Source organism: Hippoglossus hippoglossus, chromosome 5 (genome assembly GCF_009819705.1).
Source record: "Hippoglossus hippoglossus isolate fHipHip1 chromosome 5, fHipHip1.pri, whole genome shotgun sequence".
NCBI classification, from domain to species: domain Eukaryota; kingdom Metazoa; phylum Chordata; class Actinopteri; order Pleuronectiformes; family Pleuronectidae; genus Hippoglossus; species Hippoglossus hippoglossus.
In genome coordinates, this window is record NC_047155.1 from 26,461,148 (window position 1) to 26,483,898 (window position 22,751).

A 22,751-nucleotide genomic window follows, 5' to 3' on the forward strand; every position below is an offset into this window, starting at 1 on the left:
TTTATATGTTCTATACGACTTACTCTCTGTGACATTTCAGGGGGAAATAAAGTGTTTTGAATTGAACTGAATTCAATTGAATCAAATTGAATTGAACCCTGAGAGCTTCTTTCTATTCATCTTCACTGTCTTCTCTTGGTCTCCTTTGTTATGCATGAGACATACTTTGTCTGCTTCATTCCAATGTTCTGCTCTTACAAGACCTGCCAGAAATATATAAAATAGAGTAAACACACCTTTTCATAGGCACAGCATTCATATTACTGAGACAGTTCACCTCGGAATTAATATGTTGCTCTTTCTGCTGTAGTTACAAAAAGAGACACCAGAGAGGGAAAAAGATGTACTTCATTTTTGTTTTCAAACAGTATATCAAAAGAAATACATTATGTACCTCCACCGTTCCTCCATTTGTCTGTGGAATGAAGTTATGTTATGTCCAATTGCCTTTGAACACTTGTACAACTTCTGAAGAAACCATGATTTAGATAACTGAGAACCTTCAGAGATTTTTTCCATTATATTTCACTCAATTATACCTTTGTTTTTTACCACTTAGCCTCCATAACAGGAGCTTTTCATGCCGAAATAGCTCAGTTGGGAGAGCGTTAGACTGAAGATCTAAAGGTCCCTGGTTCAATCCCGGGTTTCGGCAGATATACAGATGAAGCTGTCAATGTAGGAAGTTAGAGATCCTCATGTTTACGCAGTGCTCTTCCTAACCTCACCCCAACTTCAGCTACCCTACTTATAGAGATGATAGAAACGTGGAAGTATGACTTACAGGTATGAACAGCTTTCACAACTTGACTTGGAGCAACCAGTGGCTACAACAACCTGCCAGGTAAACATAATGACTTTCAAAACAGCAACAGGCCCATAGTCAGTTTGGACTGACAAAGCCTTTTGGATGAGATGTGAAACAAAAGCAGGTCAACTTGCCTATTTAAGCTTGTACAACTTCTGAAGAAACCATGATTTGGATGACTGAGAACCTTAACAGATTTTCACCAGATATATCAGTCAAATATACCTTTGTGTTTCACCACTTAGCCTCCATAACAGTAGCTTTTCATGCCGAAATAGCTCAGTTGGGAGAGCGTTAGACTGAAGATCTAAAGGTCCCTGGTTCGATCCCGGGTTTCGGCAGATGTAGAGATGTAGTTTTCAATGTTGAAAGTTAGAGATCCTCATATTTAGACTGTGCTCTTCCTAACCACACCCCAACTTCAGTTACCCTGGTGATAGAAATGTGAAAGTATGACTTACAGGTATGAACAGCTTTCCCACCTTGACTTGGAGAAACCAGTGGCTTAACATAACGATTCTCAAAACAGCAACAGGCCCATAGTCAGTTTGGACTGACAAAGCCTTTTGGATGAGATGTGAAACAAAAGCAGGTCAACTTGCCTATTTAAGCTTGTACAACTTCTGAAGAAACCATGATTTGGATGACTGAGAATCATAACAGATTTTCACCAGATATATCAGTCAAATATACCTTTGTTTTTCACCACTTAGCCTCCATAACAGTAGCTTTTGGTGCCGAAATAGCTCAGTTGGGAGAGCGTTAGACTGAAGATCTAAAGATCCCTGGTTCGATCCCGGGTTTCAGCAGATGTAGGGATTTAGTTTTCAATGTAGAAAGTTAGAGATCCTCATATTTACGCAGTGCTCTTCCTAACCTCACCCCAGCTTCAGTTACCCTGGTTATAGAGATGATAGAAATGTGGAAGTATGACTTACAGGTATCAACAGCTTTCACAACTTGACTTGGAGAAACCAGTGGCTACAACAACCTGCCTGGTAAACATAACGACTCTCAAAACAGCAACAGGCACTTAGTCAGTTTGGACTGACAAAGCCTTTTGGCTCCAAATATTTAGACTGTGCTCTTCCTAACCACACCCCAACTTCAGTTACCCTGGTGATAGAAATGTGAAAGTATGACTTACAGGTATGAACAGCTTTCCCACCTTGACTTGGAGAAACCAGTGGCTACAACCTGTCTGGTAAACATAACGATTCTCAAAACAGCAAAAGGCCCATAGTCAGTTTGGACAGACAAAGCCTTTTGGATGAGATGTGAAACAAAAGCAGGTCAACTTGCCTATTTAAGCTTGTACAACTTCTGATTTGGATGACTGAGAACCTTCATTGATTTTCACCAGATATATCACTCAAATATACCATTGTTTTTCACCACTTAGCCTCCATAACAATAGCTTTTTATGCCGAAATAGCTCAGTTGGGAGAGCGTTAGACTGAAGATCTAAAGGTCCCTGGTTCAATCCCGGGTTTCGGCACATATACAGATGAAGCTGTCAATGTAGGAAGTTAGAGATCCTCATGTTTACGCAGTGCTCTTCCTAACCTCACCCCAACTTCAGTTACCCTACTTATAGAGATGATAGAAATGTGAAAGTATGACTTACAGGTATCAACAGCTTTCACAACTTGACTTGGAGCAACCAGTGGCTACAACAACCTGCCAGGTAAACATAACGACTCTCAAAACAGCAACAGGCCCATAGTCAGTTTGGACTGACAAAGCCTTTTGGCTCCAAATATTTAGACTGTGCTCTTCCTAACCACACCCCAACTTCTGTTACCCTGGTGATCGAAATGTGAAGGTATGACTTACAGGTATCAACAGCTTTCACACCTTGACTTGGAGCAACCAGTGGCCACAACAACCTGCCTGGTAAACATAACGAATCTCAAAACAGCAAAAGGCCCATAGTCAGTTTGGACTGACAAAGCCATTTGGATGAGATGTGAAACAAAAGCAGGTCAACTTGCCTATTTAAGCTTGTACAACTTCTGAAGAAACCATGATTTGGATGACTGAGAACCTTCATTGATTTTCACCAGATATATCAATCAAATATATCTTTGTTTTTCACCACTTAGCCTCCATAACAGTAGCTTTTCATGCCAAAAAAGCTCAGTTGGGAGAGCGTTAGACTGAAGATCTAAAGGTCCCTGGTTCGATCCCGGGTTTCGGCAGATGTAGAGATGTAGTTTTCCATGTTGAAAGTTAGAGATCCTCATATTTAGACTGTGCTCTTCCTAACCACACCCCAACTTCAGTTACCCTGGTGATAGAAATGTGAAAGTATGACTTACAGGTATGAACAGCTTTCCCACCTTGACTTGGAGAAACCAGTGGCTACAACCTGTCTGGTAAACATAACGATTCTCAAAACAGCAAAAGCCCATAGTCAGTTTGGACTGACAAAGCCTTTTGGATGAGATGTGAAACAAAAGCAGGTCAACTTGCCTATTTAAGCTTGTACAGCTTCTGAAGAAACCATGATTTGGATGACTGAGAACCTTCATTGATTTTCACCAGATATATCACTCAAATATACCTTTGTTTTTCACCACTTAGCCTCCATAACAGTAGCTTTTCATGCCGAAATAGCTCAGTTGGGAGAGCGTTAGACTGAAGATCTAAAGGTCCCTGGTTCGATCCCGGGTTTCGGCAGATATACAGATGAAGCTGTCAATGTAGGAAGTTAGAGATCCTCATGTTTACGCAGTGCTCTTCCTAACCTCACCCCAACTTCAGTTACCCTGGTTATAGAGATGATAGAAACGTGGAAGTATGACTTACAGGTATCAACAGCTTTCACAACTTGACTTGGAGAAACCAGTGGCTACAACAACCTGCCTGGTAAACATAACCACTCTCAAAACAGCAGCAGGCACTTAGTCAGTTTGGACTGACAAAGCCTTTGGCTCCAAATATTTAGACTGTGCTCTTCCTAACCACACCCCAACTTCAGTTACCCTGGTGATAGAAATGTGAAAGTATGACTTACAGCTATGAACAGCTTTCCCACCTTGACTTGGAGAAACCAGTGGCTACAACCTGTCTGGTAAACATAACGATTCTCAAAACAGCAAAAGGCCCATAGTCAGTTTGGACTGACAAAGCCTTTTGGATGAGATGTGAAACAAAAGCAGGTCAACTTGCCTATGTAAGCTTGTACAACGTCTGAAGAAACCATGATTTGGATGACTGAGAACCTTCATTGATTTTCACCAGATATATCACTCAAATATACCTTTGTTTTTCACCACTTAGCCTCCATAACAGTAGCTTTTCATGCCGAAATAGCTCAGTTGGGAGAGCGTTAGACTGAAGATCTAAAGGTCCCTGGTTCGATCCCGGGTTTCGGCAGATGTAGGGATGTAGTTTTCAATGTAGAAAGTTAGAGATCCTCATATTTACGCAGTGCTCTTCCTAACCTCACCCCAGCTTCAGTTACCCTGGTTATAGAGATGATAGAAACGTGGAAGTATGACTTACAGGTATCAACAGCTTTCACAACTTGACTTGGAGACACCAGTGGCTACAACAACCTGCCTGGTAAACATAACGACTCTCAAAACAGCAACAGGCACTTAGTCAGTTTGGACTGACAAAGCCTTTTGGCTCCAAATATTTAGACTGTGCTCTTCCTAACCACACCCCAACTTCAGTTACCCTGGTGATAGAAATGTGAAAGTATGACTTACAGGTATGAACAGCTTTCCCACCTTGACTTGGAGAAACCAGTGGCTACAACCTGTCTGGTAAACATAACGATTCTCAAAACAGCAAAAGGCCCATAGTCAGTTTGGACAGACAAAGCCTTTTGGATGAGATGTGAAACAAAAGCAGGTCAACTTGCCTATTTAAGCTTGTACAACTTCTGATTTGGATGACTGAGAACCTTCATTGATTTTCACCAGATATATCACTCAAATATACCATTGTTTTTCACCACTTAGCCTCCATAACAATAGCTTTTTATGCCGAAATAGCTCAGTTGGGAGAGCGTTAGACTGAAGATCTAAAGGTCCCTGATTCGATCCCGGGTTTCGGCACATATACAGATGAAGCTGTCAATGTAGGAAGTTAGAGATCCTCATGTTTACGCAGTGCTCTTCCTAACCTCACCCCAACTTCAGTTACCCTACTTATAGAGATGATAGAAATGTGAAAGTATGACTTACAGGTATCAAAAGCTTTCACAACTTGACTTGGAGCAACCAGTGGCTACAACAACCTGCCAGGTAAACATAACGACTCTCAAAACAGCAACAGGCCCATAGTCAGTTTGGACTGACAAAGCCTTTTGGCTCCAAATATTTAGACTGTGCTCTTCCTAACCACACCCCAACTTCTGTGACCCTGGTGATCGAAATGTGAAGGTATGACTTACAGGTATCAACAGCTTTCACACCTTGACTTGGAGCAACCAGTGGCCACAACAACCTGCCTGGTAAACATAACGAATCTCAAAACAGCAACAGGCCCATAGTCAGTTTGGACTGACAAAGCCATTTGGATGAGATGTGAAACAAAAGCAGGTCAACTTGCCTATTTAAGCTTGTACAACTTCTGAAGAAACCATGATTTGGATGACTGAGAACCTTCATTGATTTTCACCAGATATATCAGTCAAATATATCTTTGTTTTTCACCACTTAGCCTCCATAACAGTAGCTTTTCATGCCAAAATAGCTCAGTTGGGAGAGCGTTAGACTGAAGATCTAAAGGTCCCTGGTTCGATCCCGGGTTTCGGCAGATGTAGAGATGTAGTTTTCAATGTTGAAAGTTAGAGATACTCATATTTAGACTGTGCTCTTCCTAACCACACCCCAACTTCAGTTACCCTGGTGATAGAAATGTGAAAGTATGACTTACAGGTATGAACAGCTTTCCCACCTTGACTTGGAGAAACCAGTGGCTACAACCTGTCTGGTAAACATAACGATTCTCAAAACAGCAAAAGGCCCATAGTCAGTTTGGACTGACAAAGCCTTTTGGATGAGATGTGAAACAAAAGCAGGTCAACTTGCCTATTTAAGCTTGTACAACTTCTGAAGAAACCATGATTTGGATGACTGAGAACCTTCATTGATTTTCACCAGATATATCACTCAAATATTCCTTTTTTTTTTCACCACTTAGCCTCCATAACAGTAGCTTTTCATGCCGAAATAGCTCAGTTGGGAGAGCGTTAGACTGAAGATCTAAAGGTCCCTGGTTCGATCCCGGGTTTCGGCAGATATACAGATGAAGCTGTCAATGTAGGAAGTTAGAGATCCTCATGTTTACGCAGTGCTCTTCCTAACCTCACCCCAACTTCAGTTACCCTGGTTATAGAGATGATAGAAACGTGGAAGTATGACTTACAGGTATCAACAGCTTTCACAACTTGACTTGGAGAAACCAGTGGCTACAACAACCTGCCTGGTAAACATAACCACTCTCAAAACAGCAACAGGCACTTAGTCAGTTTGGACTGACAAAGCCTTTTGGCTCCAAATATTTAGACTGTGCTCTTCCTAACCACACCCCAACTTCAGTTACCCTGGTGATAGAAATGTGAAAGTATGACTTACAGCTATGAACAGCTTTCCCACCTTGACTTGGAGAAACCAGTGGCTACAACCTGTCTGGTAAACATAACGATTCTCAAAACAGCAACAGGCCCATAGTCAGTTTGGACTGACAAAGCCTTTTGGATGAGATGTGAAACAAAAGCAGGTCAACTTGCCTATGTAAGCTTGTACAACTTCTGAAGAAACCATGATTTGGATGACTGAGAACCTTCATTGATTTTCACCAGATATATCACTCAAATATACCTTTGTTTTTCACCACTTAGCCTCCATAACAGTAGCTTTTCATGCCGAAATAGCTCAGTTGGGAGAGCGTTAGACTGAAGATCTAAAGGTCCCTGGTTCGATCCCGGGTTTCGGCAGATATACAGATGAAGCTGTCAATGTAGGAAGTTAGAGATCCTCATGTTTACGCAGTGCTCTTCCTAACCTCACCCCAACTTCAGTTACCCTACTTATAGAGATGATAGAAACGTGGAAGTATGACTTACAGGTATGAACAGCTTTCACAACTTGACTTGGAGCAACCAGTGGCTACAACAACCTGCCTGGTAAACATAACGACTCTCAAATAGCAACAGGCCCATTGTCAGTTTGGACTGACATAGCCTTTTGGCTCCTCATATTTAGACTGTGCTCTTCCTAACCACAACCCAGCTTCAGTTACCCTGGTTATAGAAACGTGGAAGTATGACTTACAGGTATCAACAGCTTTCACAACTTGACTTGGAGAAACCAGTGGCTACAACAACCTGCCTGGTAAACATAACGGCTCTCAAAACAGCAACAGGCCCATAGTCAGTTTGGACTGACAAAGCCTTTTGGATGAGATGTGAAACAAAAGCAAGTCAACTTGCCTATTTAAGCTTGTACAACTTCTGAAGAAACCATGACTTGGATGACTGAGAACCTTAACAGATTTTCACCAGATATATCAGTCAAATATACCTTTGTTTTTCACCACTTAGCCTCCATAACAGTAGCTTTTCATGCCGAAATAGCTCAGTTGGGAGACCGTTAGACTGAAGATCTAAAGGTCCCTGGTTCGATCCCGGGTTTCGGCAGATGTAGGGATGTAGTTTTCAATGTAGAAAGTTAGAGATCCTCATATTTACGCAGTGCTCTTCCTAACCTCACCCCAGCTTCAGTTACCCTGGTTATAGAGATGATAGAAACGTGGAAGTATGACTTACAGGTATCAACAGCTTTCACACCTTGACTTGGAGCAACCAGTGGCTACAACAACCTGCCTGGTAAACATAACGACTCTCAAAACAGCAACAGGCCCATAGTCAGTTTGGACTGACAAAGCCTTTTGGATTAGATGTGAAACAAAAGCAGGTCAACTTGCCTATTTAAGCTTGTACAACTTCTGAAGAAACCATGATTTGGATGACAGAGAACCTTCACAGATTTTCACCAGATATATCACTCAAATATACCTTTGTTTTTTACCACTTAGCCTCCATAACAGTAGCTTTTCATGCCGAAATAGCTCAGTTGGGAGAGCGTTAGACTGAAGATCTAAAGGTCCCTGGTTCGATCCCGGGTTTCGGCAGATGTAGAGATGTAGTTTTCGATGTTGAAAGTTAGAGATCCTCATATTTAGACTGTGCTCTTCCTAACCACACCCCAACTTCAGTTACCTTGGTGATAGAAATGTGAAGGTATGACTTACAGGTATGAACAGCTTTCCCACCTTAACTTGGAGAAACCAGTGGCTACAACCTGTCTGGTAAACATAACGACTCTCAAAACAGCAACAGGCCCATAGTCAGTTTGGACTGACTAAGCCTTTTGGATGAGATGTGAAACAAAAGCAAGTCAACTTGCCTATGTACACTTGTACAACTTCTGAAGAAACCATGACTTGGATGACTGAGAACCTTCACAGATTTTCACCAGATATATCACTCAAATATACCTTTGTTTTTTACCACTTAGCCTCCATAACAGTAGCTTTTCATGCCGAAATAGCTCAGTTGGGAGAGCGTTAGACTGAAGATCTAAAGGTCCCTGGTTCGATCCCGGGTTTCGGCAGATATACAGATGAAGCTGTCAATGTAGGAAGTTAGAGATCCTCATGTTTACGCAGTGCTCTTCCTAACCTCACCCCAACTTCAGTTACCCTGGTTATAGAGATGATAGAAACGTGGAAGTATGACTTACAGGTATCAACAGCTTTCACAACTTGACTTGGAGCAACCAGTGGCTACAACAACCTGCCTGGTAAACATAACGACTCTCAAATAGCAACAGGCCCATAGTCAGTTTGGACTGACAAAGGCTTTTGGCTCCTCATATTTAGACTGTGCTCTTCCTAACCACAACCCAGCTTCAGTTACCCTGGTTATAGAAACGTGGAAGTATGACTTACAGGTATCAACAGCTTTCACAACTTGACTTGGAGAAACCAGTGGCTACAACAACCTGCCTGGTAAACATAACGGCTCTCAAAACAGCAACAGGCCCATAGTCAGTTTGGACTGACAAAGCCTTTTGGATGAGATGTGAAACAAAAGCAAGTCAACTTGCCTATGTACACTTGTACAACTTCTGAAGAAACCATGACTTGGATGACTGAGAAGCTTAACAGATTTTCACCAGATATATCAGTCAAATATACCTTTGTTTTTCACCACTTAGCCTCCATAACAGTAGCTTTTCATGCCGAAATAGCTCAGTTGGGAGAGCGTTAGACTGAAGATCTAAAGGTTCCTGGTTCGATCCCGGGTTTCGGCAGATGTAGAGATGTAGTTTTCGATGTTGAAAGTTAGAGATCCTCATATTTAGACTGTGCTCTTCCTAACCACACCCCAACTTCAGTTACCCTGGTGATAGAAATGTGAAGGTATGACTTACAGGTATGAACAGCTTTCCCACCTTGACTTGGAGCAACCAGTGGCTACAACAACCTGTCTGGTAAACATAACGACTCTCAAAACAGCAACAGGCCCATAGTCAGTTTGGACTGACACAGCCTTTTGGATGAGATGTGAAACAAAAGCAAGTCAACTTGCCTATGTACACTTGTACAACTTCTGAAGAAACCATGACTTGGATGACTGAGAACCTTCACGGATTTTCACCAGATATATCACTCAAATATACCTCTGTTTTTTACCACTTAGCCTCCATAACAGCAGCTTTTCATGCCGAAATAGCTCAGTTGGGAGAGCGTTAGACTGAAGATCTAAAGGTCCCTGGTTCGATCCCGGGTTTCGGCAGATATACAGATGAAGCTGTCAATGTAGGAAGTTAGAGATCCTCATGTTTACGCAGTGCTCTTCCTAACCTCACCCCAACTTCAGTTACCCTACTTATAGAGATGATAGAAACGTGGAAGTATGACTTACAGGTATGAACAGCTTTCACAACTTGACTTGGAGAAACCAGTGGCTACAACAACCTGCCTGGTAAACATAACCACTCTCAAAACAGCAACAGGCACTTAGTCAGTTTGGACTGACAAAGCCTTTTGGCTCCAAATATTTAGACTGTGCTCTTCCTAACCACACCCCAACTTCAGTTACCCTGGTGATAGAAATGTGAAAGTATGACTTACAGGTATGAACAGCTTTCCCACCTTGACTTGGAGAAACCAGTGGCTACAACCTGTCTGGTAAACATAACGACTCTCAAAACAGCAACAGGCCCATAGTCAGTTTGGACTGACAAAGCCTTTTGGATGAGATGTGAAACAAAAGCAGGTCAACTTGCCTATTTAAGCTTGTACAACTTCTGAAGAAACCATGATTTGGATGACTGAGAACCTTCATTGATTTTCACCAGATATATCACTCAAATATACCTTTGTTTTTCACCACTTAGCCTCCATAACAGTAGCTTTTCATGCCGAAATAGCTCAGTTGGGAGAGCGTTAGACTGAAGATCTAAAGGTCCCTGGTTCGATCCCGGGTTTCGGCAGATATACAGATGAAGCTGTCAATGTAGGAAGTTAGAGATCCTCATGTTTACGCAGTGCTCTTCCTAACCTCACCCCAACTTCAGTTACCCTGGTTATAGAGATGATAGAAATGTGGAAGTATGACTTACAGGTATCAACAGCTTTCACAACTTGACTTGGAGCAACCAGTGGCTACAACAACCTGCCTGGTAAACATAACGACTCTCAAATAGCAACAGGCCCATAGTCAGTTTGGACTGACAAAGCCTTTTGGCTCCTCATATTTAGACTGTGCTCTTCCTAACCACAACCCAGCTTCAGTTACCCTGGTTATAGAAACGTGGAAGTATGACTTACAGGTATCAACAGCTTTCACAACTTGACTTGGAGAAACCAGTGGCTACAACAACCTGCCTGGTAAACATAACGGCTCTCAAAACAGCAACAGGCCCATAGTCAGTTTGGACTGACAAAGCCTTTTGGATGAGATGTGAAACAAAAGCAAGTCAACTTGCCTATTTAAGCTTGTACAACTTCTGAAGAAACCATGACTTGGATGACTGAGAACCTTAACAGATTTTCAACAGATATATCACTCAAATATACCTTTGTTTTTTACCACTTAGCCTCCATAACAGTAGCTTTTCATGCCGAAATAGCTCAGTTGGGAGAGCGTTAGACTGAAGATCTAAAGGTCCCTGGTTCGATCCCGGGTTTCGGCAGATGTAGGGATGTAGTTTTCAATGTAGAAAGTTAGAGATCCTCATATTTACGCAGTGCTCTTCCTAACCTCACCCCAGCTTCAGTTACCCTGGTTATAGAGATGATAGAAACGCGGAAGTATGACTTACAGGTATCAACAGCTTTCACACCTTGACTTGGAGCAACCAGTGGCTACAACAACCTGCCTGGTAAACATAACGACTCTCAAAACAGCAACAGGCCCATAGTCAGTTTGGACTGACAAAGCCTTTTGGATTAGATGTGAAACAAAAGCAGGTCAACTTGCCTATTTAAGCTTGTACAACTTCTGAAGAAACCATGATTTGGATGACAGAGAACCTTCACAGATTTTCAACAGATATATCACTCAAATATACCTTTGTTTTTTACCACTTAGCCTCCATAACAGTAGCTTTTCATGCCGAAATAGCTCAGTTGGGAGAGCGTTAGACTGAAGATCTAAAGGTCCCTGGTTCGATCCCGGGTTTCGGCAGATGTAGAGATGTAGTTTTCGATGTTGAAAGTTAGAGATCCTCATATTTAGACTGTGCTCTTCCTAACCACACCCCAACTTCAGTTACCTTGGTGATAGAAATGTGAAGGTATGACTTACAGGTATGAACAGCTTTCCCACCTTGACTTGGAGAAACCAGTGGCTACAACCTGTCTGGTAAACATAACGACTCTCAAAACAGCAACAGGCCCATAGTCAGTTTGGACTGACAAAGCCTTTTGGATGAGATGTGAAACAAAAGCAAGTCAACTTGCCTATGTACACTTGTACAACTTCTGAAGAAACCATGACTTGGATGACTTGAGAACCTTCACAGATTTTCACCAGATATATCACTCAAATATACCTTTGTTTTTTACCACTTAGCCTCCATAACAGTAGCTTTTCATGCCGAAATAGCTCAGTTGGGAGAGCGTTAGACTGAAGATCTAAAGGTCCCTGGTTCGATCCCGGGTTTCGGCAGATATACAGATGAAGCTGTCAATGTAGGAAGTTAGAGATCCTCATGTTTACGCAGTGCTCTTCCTAACCTCACCCCAACTTCAGTTACCCTGGTTATAGAGATGATAGAAACGTGGAAGTATGACTTACAGGTATGAACAGCTTTCACAACTTGACTTGGAGCAACCAGTGGCTACAACAACCTGCCTGGTAAACATAACGACTCTCAAATAGCAACAGGCCCATAGTCAGTTTGGACTGACAAAGCCTTTTGGCTCCTCATATTTAGACTGTGCTCTTCCTAACCACAACCCAGCTTCAGTTACCCTGGTTATAGAAACGTGGAAGTATGACTTACAGGTATCAACAGCTTTCACAACTTGACTTGGAGAAACCAGTGGCTACAACAACCTGCCTGGTAAACATAACGGCTCTCAAAACAGCAACAGGCCCATAGTCAGTTTGGACTGACAAAGCCTTTTGGATGAGATGTGAAACAAAAGCAAGTCAACTTGCCTATGTACGCTTGTACAACTTCTGAAGAAACCATGACTTGGATGACTGAGAACCTTAACAGATTTTCACCAGATATATCAGTCAAATATACCTTTTTTTTCACCACTTAGCCTCCATAACAGTAGCTTTTCATGCCGAAATAGCTCAGTTGGGAGAGCGTTAGACTGAAGATCTAAAGGTCCCTGGTTCGATCCCGGGTTTCGGCAGATGTAGAGATGTAGTTTTCGATGTTGAAAGTTAGAGATCCTCATATTTAGACTGTGCTCTTCCTAACCACACCCCAACTTCAGTTACCTTGGTGATAGAAATGTGAAGGTATGACTTACAGGTATGAACAGCTTTCCCACCTTGACTTGGAGAAACCAGTGGCTACAACCTGTCTGGTAAACATAACGACTCTCAAAACAGCAACAGGCCCATAGTCAGTTTGGACTGACTAAGCCTTTTGGATGAGATGTGAAACAAAAGCAAGTCAACTTGCCTATGTACACTTGTACAACTTCTGAAGAAACCATGACTTGGATGACTGAGAACCTTCACAGATTTTCACCAGATATATCACTCAAATATACCTTTGTTTTTTACCACTTAGCCTCCATAACAGTAGCTTTTCATGCCGAAATAGCTCAGTTGGGAGAGCGTTAGACTGAAGATCTAAAGGTCCCTGGTTCGATCCCGGGTTTCGGCAGATATACAGATGAAGCTGTCAATGTAGGAAGTTAGAGATCCTCATATTTACGCAGTGCTCTTCCTAACCTCACCCCAGCTTCAGTTACCCTGGTTATAGAGATGATAGAAACGTGGAAGTATGACTTACAGGTATCAACAGCTTTCACAACTTGACTTGGAGCAACCAGTGGCTACAACAACCTGCCTGGTAAACATAACGACTCTCAAATAGCAACAGGCCCATAGTCAGTTTGGACTGACAAAGGCCTGTTGGCTCCTCATATTTAGACTGTGCTCTTCCTAACCACAACCCAGCTTCAGTTACCCTGGTTATAGAAACGTGGAAGTATGACTTACAGGTATCAACAGCTTTCACAACTTGACTTGGAGAAACCAGTGGCTACAACAACCTGCCTGGTAAACATAACGGCTCTCAAAACAGCAACAGGCCCATAGTCAGTTTGGACTGACAAAGCCTTTTGGATGAGATGTGAAACAAAAGCAAGTCAACTTGCCTATGTACGCTTGTACAACTTCTGAAGAAACCATGACTTGGATGACTGAGAACCTTAACAGATTTTCAACAGATATATCACTCAAATATACCTTTGTTTTTTACCACTTAGCCTCCATAACAGTAGCTTTTCATGCCGAAATAGCTCAGTTGGGAGAGCGTTAGACTGAAGATCTAAAGGTTCCCTGGTTCGATCCCGGGTTTCGGCAGATGTAGAGATGTAGTTTTCGATGTTGAAAGTTAGAGATCCTCATATTTAGACTGTGCTCTTCCTAACCACACCCCAACTTCAGTTACCCTGGTGATAGAAATGTGAAGGTATGACTTACAGGTATGAACAGCTTTCCCACCTTGACTTGGAGAAACCATTGGCTACAACCTGTCTGGTAAACATAACGACTCTCAAAACAGCAACAGGCCCATAGTCAGTTTGGACTGACTAGCCTTTTGGATGAGATGTGAAACAAAAGCAAGTCAACTTGCCTATGTACACTTGTACAACTTCTGAAGAAACCATGACTTGGATGACTGAGAACCTTCACAGATTTTCACCAGATATATCACTCAAATATACCTTTGTTTTTTACCACTTAGCCTCCATAACAGCAGCTTTTCATGCCGAAATAGCTCAGTTGGGAGAGCGTTAGACTGAAGATCTAAAGGTCCCTGGTTCGATCCCGGGTTTCGGCAGATATACAGATGAAGCTGTCAATGTAGGAAGTTAGAGATCCTCATGTTTACGCAGTGCTCTTCCTAACCTCACCCCAACTTCAGTTACCCTGGTTATAGAGATGATAGAAACGTGGAAGTATGACTTACAGGTATCAACAGCTTTCACAACTTGACTTGGAGCAACCAGTGGCTACAACAACCTGCCTGGTAAACATAACGACTCTCAAATAGCAACAGGCCCATAGTCAGTTTGGACTGACAAAGCCTTTTGGCTCCTCATATTTAGACTGTGCTCTTCCTAACCACACCCCAGCTTCAGTTACCCTGGTTATAGAAACGTGGAAGTATGACTTACAGGTATCAACAGCTTTCACAACTTGACTTGGAGAAACCAGTGGCTACAACAACCTGCCTGGTAAACATAACGACTCTCAAAACAGCAACAGGCCCATAGTCAGTTTGGACTGACAAAGCCTTTTGGATGAGATGTGAAACAAAAGCAAGTCAACTTGCCTATTTAAGCTTGTACAACTTCTGAAGAAACCATGACTTGGATGACTGAGAACCTTAACAGATTTTCACCAGATATATCAGTCAAATATACCTTTGTTTTTCACCACTTAGCCTCCATAACAGTAGCTTTTCATGCCGAAATAGCTCAGTTGGGAGAGCGTTAGACTGAAGATCTAAAGGTCCCTGGTTCGATCCCGGGTTTCGGCAGATGTAGAGATGTAGTTTTCGATGTTGAAAGTTAGAGATCCTCATATTTAGACTGTGCTCTTCCTAACCACACCCCAACTTCAGTTACCCTGGTGATAGAAATGTGAAGGTATGACTTACAGGTATGAACAGCTTTCCCACCTTGACTTGGAGCAACCAGTGGCTACAACAACCTGTCTGGTAAACATAACGACTCTCAAAACAGCAACAGGCCCATAGTCAGTTTGGACTGACACAGCCTTTTGGATGAGATGTGAAACAAAAGCAAGTCAACTTGCCTATGTACACTTGTACAACTTCTGAAGAAACCATGACTTGGATGACTGAGAACCTTCACAGATTTTCACCAGATATATCACTCAAATATACCTTTGTTTTTTACCACTTAGCCTCCATAACAGCAGCTTTTCATGCCGAAATAGCTCAGTTGGGAGAGCGTTAGACTGAAGATCTAAAGGTCCCTGGTTCGATCCCGGGTTTCGGCAGATATACAGATGAAGCTGTCAATGTAGGAAGTTAGAGATCCTCATGTTTACGCAGTGCTCTTCCTAACCTCACCCCAACTTCAGTTACCCTACTTATAGAGATGATAGAAACGTGGAAGTATGACTTACAGGTATGAACAGCTTTCACAACTTGACTTGGAGCAACCAGTGGCTACAACAACCTGCCTGGTAAACATAACCACTCTCAAAACAGCAACAGGCACTTAGTCAGTTTGGACTGACAAAGCCTTTTGGCTCCAATATTTAGACTGTGCTCTTCCTAACCACACCCCAACTTCAGTTACCCTGGTGATAGAAATGTGAAAGTATGACTTACAGCTATGAACAGCTTTCCCACCTTGACTTGGAGAAACCAGTGGCTACAACCTGTCTGGTAAACATAACGACTCTCAAAACAGCAACAGGCCCATAGTCAGTTTGGACTGACAAAGCCTTTTGGATGAGATGTGAAACAAAAGCAAGTCAACTTGCCTATTTAAGCTTGTACAACTTCTGAAGAAACCATGACTTGGATGATTGAGAACCTTCACGGATTTTCACCAGATATATCACTCAAATATACCTTTGTTTTTCACCACTTAGCCTCCATAACAGTAGCTTTTCATGCCGAAATAGCTCAGTTGGGAGAGCGTTAGACTGAAGATCTAAAGGTCCCTGGTTCGATCCCGGGTTTCGGCAGATATACAGATGAAGCTGTCAATGTAGGAAGTTAGAGATCCTCATGTTTACGCAGTGCTCTTCCTAACCTCACCCCAACTTCAGTTACCCTGGTTATAGAGATGATAGAAACGTGGAAGTATGACTTACAGGTATCAACAGCTTTCACAACTTGACTTGGAGCAACCAGTGGCTACAACAACCTGCCTGGTAAACATAACGACTCTCAAATAGCAACAGGCTCATAGTCAGTTTGGACTGACAAAGCCTTTTGGCTCCTCAATATTTAGACTGTGCTCTTCCTAACCACACCCCAAGCTTCAGTTACCCTGGTTATAGAAATGTGGAAGTATGACTTACAGGCTATGAACAGCTTTCCCACCTTGACTTGGAGAAACCAGTGGCTACAACCTGTCCTGGTAAACATAACGACTCTCAAAACAGCAACAGGCCCATAGTCAGTTTGGACTGACAAAGCCTTTTGGATGAGATGTGAAACAAAAGCAGGTCAACTTGCCTATGTAAGCTTGTACAACTTCTGAAGAAACCCTGAATTGGATGACTGAGAACCTTCATTGATTTTCACCAGATATATCACTCAAATATACCTTTGTTTTTCACCACTTAGCCTCCATAACAGTAGCTTTTCATGCCGAAATAGCTCAGTTGGGAGAGCGTTAGACTGAAGATCTAAAGGTCCCTGGTTCGATCCCGCGTTTCGGCAGATGTAGGGATGTAGTTTTCAATGTAGAAAGTTAGAGATCCTCATATTTACGCAGTGCTCTTCCTAACCTCACCCCAACTTCAGTTACCCTGGTTATAGAGATGATAGAAACGTGGAAGTATGACTTACAGGTATCAACAGCTCTCACACCTTGACTTGGAGCAACCAGTGGCTACAACAACCTGCCTGGTAAACATAACGACTCTCAAAACAGCAACAGGCCCATAGTCAGTTTGGACTGACAAAGCCTTTTGGATTAGATGTGAAACAAAAGCAGGTCAACTTGCCTATTTAAGCTTGTACAACTTCTGAAGAAACCATGATTTGGATGACAGAGAACCTTCACAGATTTTCACCAGATATATCACTCAAATATACCTTTGTTTTTTACCACTTAGCCTCCATAACAGTAGCTTTTCATGCCGAAATAGCTCAGTTGGGAGAGCGTTAGACTGAAGATCTAAAGGTCCCTGGTTCGATCCCGGGTTTCGGCAGATGTAGAGATGTAGTTTTCGATGTTGAAAGTTAGAGATCCTCATATTTAGACTGTGCTCTTCCTAACCACACCCCAACTTCAGTTACCCTGGTGATAGAAATGTGAAGGTATGACTTACAGGTATGAACAGCTTTCCCACCTTGACTTGGAGAAACCAGTGGCTACAACCTGTCTGGTAAACATAACGACTCTCAAAACAGCAACAGGCCCATAGTCAGTTTGGACTGACAAAGCCTTTTGGATGAGATGTGAAACAAAAGCAAGTCAACTTGCCTATTTAAGCTTGTACAACTTCTGAAGAAACCATGACTTGGATGACTGAGAACCTTCACAGATTTTCACCAGATATATCACTCAAATATACCTTTTTTTTTACCACTTAGCCTCCATAACAGTAGCTTTTCATGCCGAAATAGCTCAGTTGGGAGAGCGTTAGACTGAAGATCTAAAGGTCCCTGGTTCGATCCCGGGTTTCGGCAGATGTAGGGATGTAGTTTTCAATGTAGAAAGTTAGAGATCCTCATATTTACGCAGTGCTCTTCCTAACCTCACCCCAGCTTCAGTTACCCTACTTATAGAGATGATAGAAATGTGGAAGTATGACTTACAGGTATCAACAGCTTTCACAACTTGACTTGGAGCAACCAGTGGCTACAACAACCTGCCTGGTAAACATAACGACTCTCAAATAGCAACAGGCCCATAGTCAGTTTGGACTGACAAAGCCTTTTGGCTCCTCATATTTAGACTGTGCTCTTCCTAACCACACCCCAGCTTCAGTTACCCTGGTTATAGAAACGTGGAAGTATGACTTACAGGTATCAACAGCTTTCACAACTTGACTTGGAGAAACCAGTGGCTACAACAACCTGCCTGGTAAACATAACGACTCTCAAAACAGCAACAGGCCCATAGTCAGTTTGGACTGACAAAGCCTTTTGGATGAGATGTGAAACAAAAGCAGGTCAACTTGCCTATTTAAGCTTGTACAACTTCTGAAGAAACCATGATTTGGATGACTGAGAATCATAACAGATTTTCACCAGATATATCAGTCAAATATACCTTTGTTTTTCACCACTTAGCCTCCATAACAGTAGCTTTTGATGCCGAAATAGCTCAGTTGGGAGAGCGTTAGACTGAAGATCTAAAGGATCCCTGGTTCGATCCCGGGTTTCAGGCAGATGTAGGGATGTAGTTTTCAATGTAGAAAGTTAGAGATCCTCATATTTACGCAGTGCTCTTCCTAACCTCACCCCAGCTTCAGTTACCCTGGTTATAGAGATGATAGAAACGTGGAAGTATGACTTACAGGTATCAACAGCTTTCACAACTTGACTTGGAGCAACCAGTGGCTACAACAACCTGCCTGGTAAACATAACGACTCTCAAAACAGCAACAGGCACTTAGTCAGTTTGGACTGACAAAGCCTTTGGCTCCTCAATATTTAGACTGTGCTCTTCCTAACCACACCCCAACTTCAGTTACCCTGGTGATAGAAATGTGAAAGTATGACTTACAGCTATGAACAGCTTTCCCACCTTGACTTGGAGAAACCAGTGGCTACAACAACCTGTCTGGTAAACATAACGATTCTCAAAACAGCAACAGGCCCATAGTCAGTTTGGACTGACAAAGCCTTTTGGATGAGATGTGAAACAAAAGCAAGGTCAACTTGCCTATGTAAGCTTGTACAACTTCTGAAGAAACCATGACTTGGATGACTGAGAACCTTACATGATTTTCACCAGATATATCACTCAAATATACCTTTGTTTTTCACCACTTAGCCTCCATAACAGTAGCTTTTCATGCCGAAATAGCTCAGTTGGGAGAGCGTTAGACTGAAGATCTAAAGGTCCCTGGTTCGATCCCGGGTTTCGGCAGATGTAGGGATGTAGTTTTCAATGTAGAAAGTTAGAGATCCTCATATTTACGCAGTGCTCTTCCTAACCTCACCCCAGCTTCAGTTACCCTGGTTATAGAGATGATAGAAACGTGGAAGTATGACTTACAGGTATCAACAGCTTTCACAACTTGACTTGGAGCAACCAGTGGCTACAACAACCTGCCTGGTAAACATAACGACTCTCAAAACAGCAACAGGCCCATAGTCAGTTTGGACTGACATAGCCTTTTGGCTCCTGATATTTAGACTGTGCTCTTCCTAACCACACCCCAACTTCAGTTACCCTGGTGATAGAAATGTGAAGGTATGACTTACAGGTATGAACAGCTTTCCCACCTTGACTTGGAGAAACCAGTGGCTACAACACCTGTCTGGTAAACATAACGATTCTCAAAACAGCAAAAGGCCCATAGTCAGTTTGGACATGACAAAGCCTTTTGGATGAGATGTGAAACAAAAGCAGGTCAACTTGCCTATTTAAGCTTGTACAACTTCTGAACATGATTGGATGACTGAGAACCTTCATTGATTTTCACCAGATATATCACTCAAATATACCATTGTTTTTTCACCACTTAGCCTCCATAACAATAGCTTTTTATGCCGAAATAGCTCAGTTGGGAGAGCGTTAGACTGAAGATCTAAAGGTCCCTGATTGGATCCCGGGTTTCGGCACATATACAGATGAAGCTGTCAATGTAGGAAGTTAGAGATCCTCATGTTTACGCAGTGCTCTTCCTAACCTCACCCCAACTTCAGTTACCCTACTTATAGAGATGATAGAAATGTGAAGTATGACTTACAGGTATCAACAGCTTTCACAACTTGACTTGGAGCAACCAGTGGCTACAACAACCTGCCTAGGTAAACATAACGACTCTCAAATAGCAACAGGCCCATAGTCAGTTTGGACTGACAAAGCCTTTTGGCTCCTCAATATTTAGACTGTGCTCTTCCTAACCACAACCCAGCTTCATGTGACCCTGGTTATAGAAACTGTGAAGTATGACTTACAGGTATCAACAGCTTTCACAACTTGACTTGGAGCAAGCCAGTGGCTACAACAACCTGCCTGGTAAACATAACGGCTCTCAAAACAGCAACAGGCCCATAGTCAGTTTGGACTGACAAAGCCTTTTGGATGAGATGTGAAACAAAAGCAAGTCAACTTGCCTATGTACACTTGTACAACTTCTGAAGAAACCATGACTTGGATGACTGAGAACCTTAACAGATTTTCACCAGATATATCAGTCAAATATACCTTTGTTTTTCACCACTTAGCCTCCATAACAGTAGCTTTTCATGCCGAAATAGCTCAGTTGGGAGAGCGTTAGACTGAAGATCTAAAGGTCCCTGGTTCGATCCCGGGTTTCGGCAGATGTAGAGATGTAGTTTTCAATGTTGAAAGTTAGAGATCCTCATATTTAGACTGTGCTCTTCCTAACCACACCCCAACTTCAGTTACCCTGGTGATAGAAATGTGAAGGTATGACTTACAGGTATGAACAGCTTTCCCACCTTGACTTGGAGAAACCAGTGGCTACAACCTGTCTGGTAAACATAACGACTCTCAAAACAGCAACAGGCCCATAGTCAGTTTGGACTGACAAAGCCTTTTGGATGAGATGTGAAACAAAAGCAAGTCAACTTGCCTATTTAAGCTTGTACAACTTCTGAAGAAACCCTGATTTGGATGACTGAGAACCTTCATTGATTTTCACCAGATATATCACTCAAATATACCTTTGTTTTTTCACCACTTAGCCTCCATAACAGTAGCTTTTCATGCCGAAATAGCTCAGTTGGGAGAGCGTTAGACTGAAGATCTAAAGGTCCCTGGTTCGATCCCGGGTTTCGGCAGATATACAGATGAAGCTGTCAATGTAGGAAGTTAGAGATCCTCATGTTTACGCAGTGCTCTTCCTAACCTCACCCCAACTTCAGTTACCCTGGTTATAGAGATGATAGAAACGTGGAAGTATGACTTACAGGTATCAACAGCTTTCACAACTTGACTTGGAGCAACCAGTGGCTACAACAACCTGCCTGGTAAACATAACCGACTCTCAAATAGCAACAGGCACATTAGTCAGTTTGGACTGACAAAGCCTTTTGGCTCCTCAATATTTAGACTGTGCTCTTCCTAACCACACCCCAGCTTCAGTTACCCTGGTTATAGAAACTGTGAAGTATGACTTACAGCTATCAACAGCTTTCCCACCTTGACTTGGAGAAACCAGTGGCTACAACCTGTCTGGTAAACATAACGACTCTCAAAACAGCAACAGGCCCATAGTCAGTTTGGACTGACAAAGCCTTTTGGATGAGATGTGAAACAAAAGCAGGTCAACTTGCCTATGTAAGCTTGTACAACTTCTGAAGAAACCATGATTTGGATGACTGAGAACCTTAACAGATTTTCACCAGATATATCACTCAAATATACCTTTGTTTTTTACCACTTAGCCTCCATAACAGTAGCTTTTCATGCCGAAATAGCTCAGTTGGGAGAGCGTTAGACTGAAGATCTAAAGGTCCCTGGTTCGATCCCGGGTTTCGGCAGATATACAAATGAAGCTGTCAATGTAGGAAGTTAGAGATCCTCATGTTTACGCAGTGCTCTTCCTAACCTCACCCCAGCTTCAGTTACCCTACTTATAGAGATGATAGAAACGTGGAAGTATGACTTACAGGTATCAACAGCTTTCACAACTTGACTTGGAGCAACCAGTGGCTACAACAACCTGCCTGGTAAACATAACGACTCTCAAATAGCAACAGGCCCATAGTCAGTTTGGACTGACAAAGCCTTTTGGCTCCTCATATTTAGACTGTGCTCTTCCTAACCACAACCCAGCTTCAGTTACCCTGGTTATAGAAACGTGGAAGTATGACTTACAGGTATCAACAGCTTTCACAACTTGACTTGGAGAAACCAGTGGCTACAACAACCTGCCTGGTAAACATAACGACTCTCAAAACAGCAACAGGCCCATAGTCAGTTTGGACTGACAAAGCCTTTTGGATGAGATGTGAAACAAAAGCAAGTCAACTTGCCTATTTAAGCTTGTACAACTTCTGAAGAAACCATGACTTGGATGACTGAGACCCTTAACAGATTTTCACCAGATATATCAGTCAAATATACCTTTGTTTTTCACCACTTAGCCTCCATAACAGTAGCTTTTCATGCCGAAATAGCTCAGTTGGGAGAGCGTTAGACTGAAGATCTAAAGGTCCCTGGTTCGATCCCGGGTTTCGGCAGATGTAGGGATGTAGTTTTCAATGTAGAAAGTTAGAGATCCTCATATTTACGCAGTGCTCTTCCTAACCTCACCCCAGCTTCAGTTACCCTGGTTATAGAGATGATAGAAACG

The 22,751-nt window shown here is 42.4% G+C and overlaps 25 non-coding genes across 25 annotated transcripts; all 25 read left to right on the forward strand.

The window, feature by feature from the left end:
• Positions 1-1,076: 1,076 nt before the first annotated feature.
• On the forward strand, positions 1,077-1,149 carry trnaf-gaa. The gene has a single exon. It is a non-coding gene; the product is annotated as a tRNA-Phe (tRNA).
• Positions 1,150-3,417: 2,268 nt separating this feature from the next.
• Positions 3,418-3,490, forward strand: trnaf-gaa. Its single transcript has one exon. It is a non-coding gene; the product is annotated as a tRNA-Phe (tRNA).
• A 626-nt stretch (positions 3,491-4,116) lies between these two features.
• Positions 4,117-4,189, forward strand: trnaf-gaa. Its single transcript has one exon. It is a non-coding gene; the product is annotated as a tRNA-Phe (tRNA).
• Positions 4,190-5,991: 1,802 nt separating this feature from the next.
• Positions 5,992-6,064, forward strand: trnaf-gaa. The gene has a single exon. It is a non-coding gene; the product is annotated as a tRNA-Phe (tRNA).
• Positions 6,065-6,691: 627 nt separating this feature from the next.
• trnaf-gaa lies at positions 6,692-6,764 on the forward strand. Its single transcript has one exon. It is a non-coding gene; the product is annotated as a tRNA-Phe (tRNA).
• Positions 6,765-7,887: 1,123 nt separating this feature from the next.
• Positions 7,888-7,960, forward strand: trnaf-gaa. Its single transcript has one exon. It is a non-coding gene; the product is annotated as a tRNA-Phe (tRNA).
• Positions 7,961-8,369: 409 nt separating this feature from the next.
• trnaf-gaa lies at positions 8,370-8,442 on the forward strand. The gene has a single exon. It is a non-coding gene; the product is annotated as a tRNA-Phe (tRNA).
• Positions 8,443-9,556: 1,114 nt separating this feature from the next.
• Positions 9,557-9,629, forward strand: trnaf-gaa. The gene has a single exon. It is a non-coding gene; the product is annotated as a tRNA-Phe (tRNA).
• Positions 9,630-10,256: 627 nt separating this feature from the next.
• trnaf-gaa lies at positions 10,257-10,329 on the forward strand. Its single transcript has one exon. It is a non-coding gene; the product is annotated as a tRNA-Phe (tRNA).
• A 629-nt stretch (positions 10,330-10,958) lies between these two features.
• trnaf-gaa lies at positions 10,959-11,031 on the forward strand. The gene has a single exon. It is a non-coding gene; the product is annotated as a tRNA-Phe (tRNA).
• A 421-nt stretch (positions 11,032-11,452) lies between these two features.
• On the forward strand, positions 11,453-11,525 carry trnaf-gaa. Its single transcript has one exon. It is a non-coding gene; the product is annotated as a tRNA-Phe (tRNA).
• Positions 11,526-11,935: 410 nt separating this feature from the next.
• On the forward strand, positions 11,936-12,008 carry trnaf-gaa. The gene has a single exon. It is a non-coding gene; the product is annotated as a tRNA-Phe (tRNA).
• Positions 12,009-12,636: 628 nt separating this feature from the next.
• Positions 12,637-12,709, forward strand: trnaf-gaa. The gene has a single exon. It is a non-coding gene; the product is annotated as a tRNA-Phe (tRNA).
• A 409-nt stretch (positions 12,710-13,118) lies between these two features.
• On the forward strand, positions 13,119-13,191 carry trnaf-gaa. Its single transcript has one exon. It is a non-coding gene; the product is annotated as a tRNA-Phe (tRNA).
• A 1,112-nt stretch (positions 13,192-14,303) lies between these two features.
• trnaf-gaa lies at positions 14,304-14,376 on the forward strand. The gene has a single exon. It is a non-coding gene; the product is annotated as a tRNA-Phe (tRNA).
• A 629-nt stretch (positions 14,377-15,005) lies between these two features.
• On the forward strand, positions 15,006-15,078 carry trnaf-gaa. The gene has a single exon. It is a non-coding gene; the product is annotated as a tRNA-Phe (tRNA).
• Positions 15,079-15,490: 412 nt separating this feature from the next.
• On the forward strand, positions 15,491-15,563 carry trnaf-gaa. The gene has a single exon. It is a non-coding gene; the product is annotated as a tRNA-Phe (tRNA).
• Positions 15,564-16,189: 626 nt separating this feature from the next.
• On the forward strand, positions 16,190-16,262 carry trnaf-gaa. The gene has a single exon. It is a non-coding gene; the product is annotated as a tRNA-Phe (tRNA).
• Positions 16,263-17,386: 1,124 nt separating this feature from the next.
• trnaf-gaa lies at positions 17,387-17,459 on the forward strand. The gene has a single exon. It is a non-coding gene; the product is annotated as a tRNA-Phe (tRNA).
• A 408-nt stretch (positions 17,460-17,867) lies between these two features.
• On the forward strand, positions 17,868-17,940 carry trnaf-gaa. The gene has a single exon. It is a non-coding gene; the product is annotated as a tRNA-Phe (tRNA).
• A 1,335-nt stretch (positions 17,941-19,275) lies between these two features.
• trnaf-gaa lies at positions 19,276-19,348 on the forward strand. Its single transcript has one exon. It is a non-coding gene; the product is annotated as a tRNA-Phe (tRNA).
• Positions 19,349-20,678: 1,330 nt separating this feature from the next.
• Positions 20,679-20,751, forward strand: trnaf-gaa. The gene has a single exon. It is a non-coding gene; the product is annotated as a tRNA-Phe (tRNA).
• Positions 20,752-21,161: 410 nt separating this feature from the next.
• On the forward strand, positions 21,162-21,234 carry trnaf-gaa. The gene has a single exon. It is a non-coding gene; the product is annotated as a tRNA-Phe (tRNA).
• A 629-nt stretch (positions 21,235-21,863) lies between these two features.
• trnaf-gaa lies at positions 21,864-21,936 on the forward strand. The gene has a single exon. It is a non-coding gene; the product is annotated as a tRNA-Phe (tRNA).
• Positions 21,937-22,565: 629 nt separating this feature from the next.
• On the forward strand, positions 22,566-22,638 carry trnaf-gaa. Its single transcript has one exon. It is a non-coding gene; the product is annotated as a tRNA-Phe (tRNA).
• The last annotated feature ends 113 nt before the right edge of the window (positions 22,639-22,751 follow it).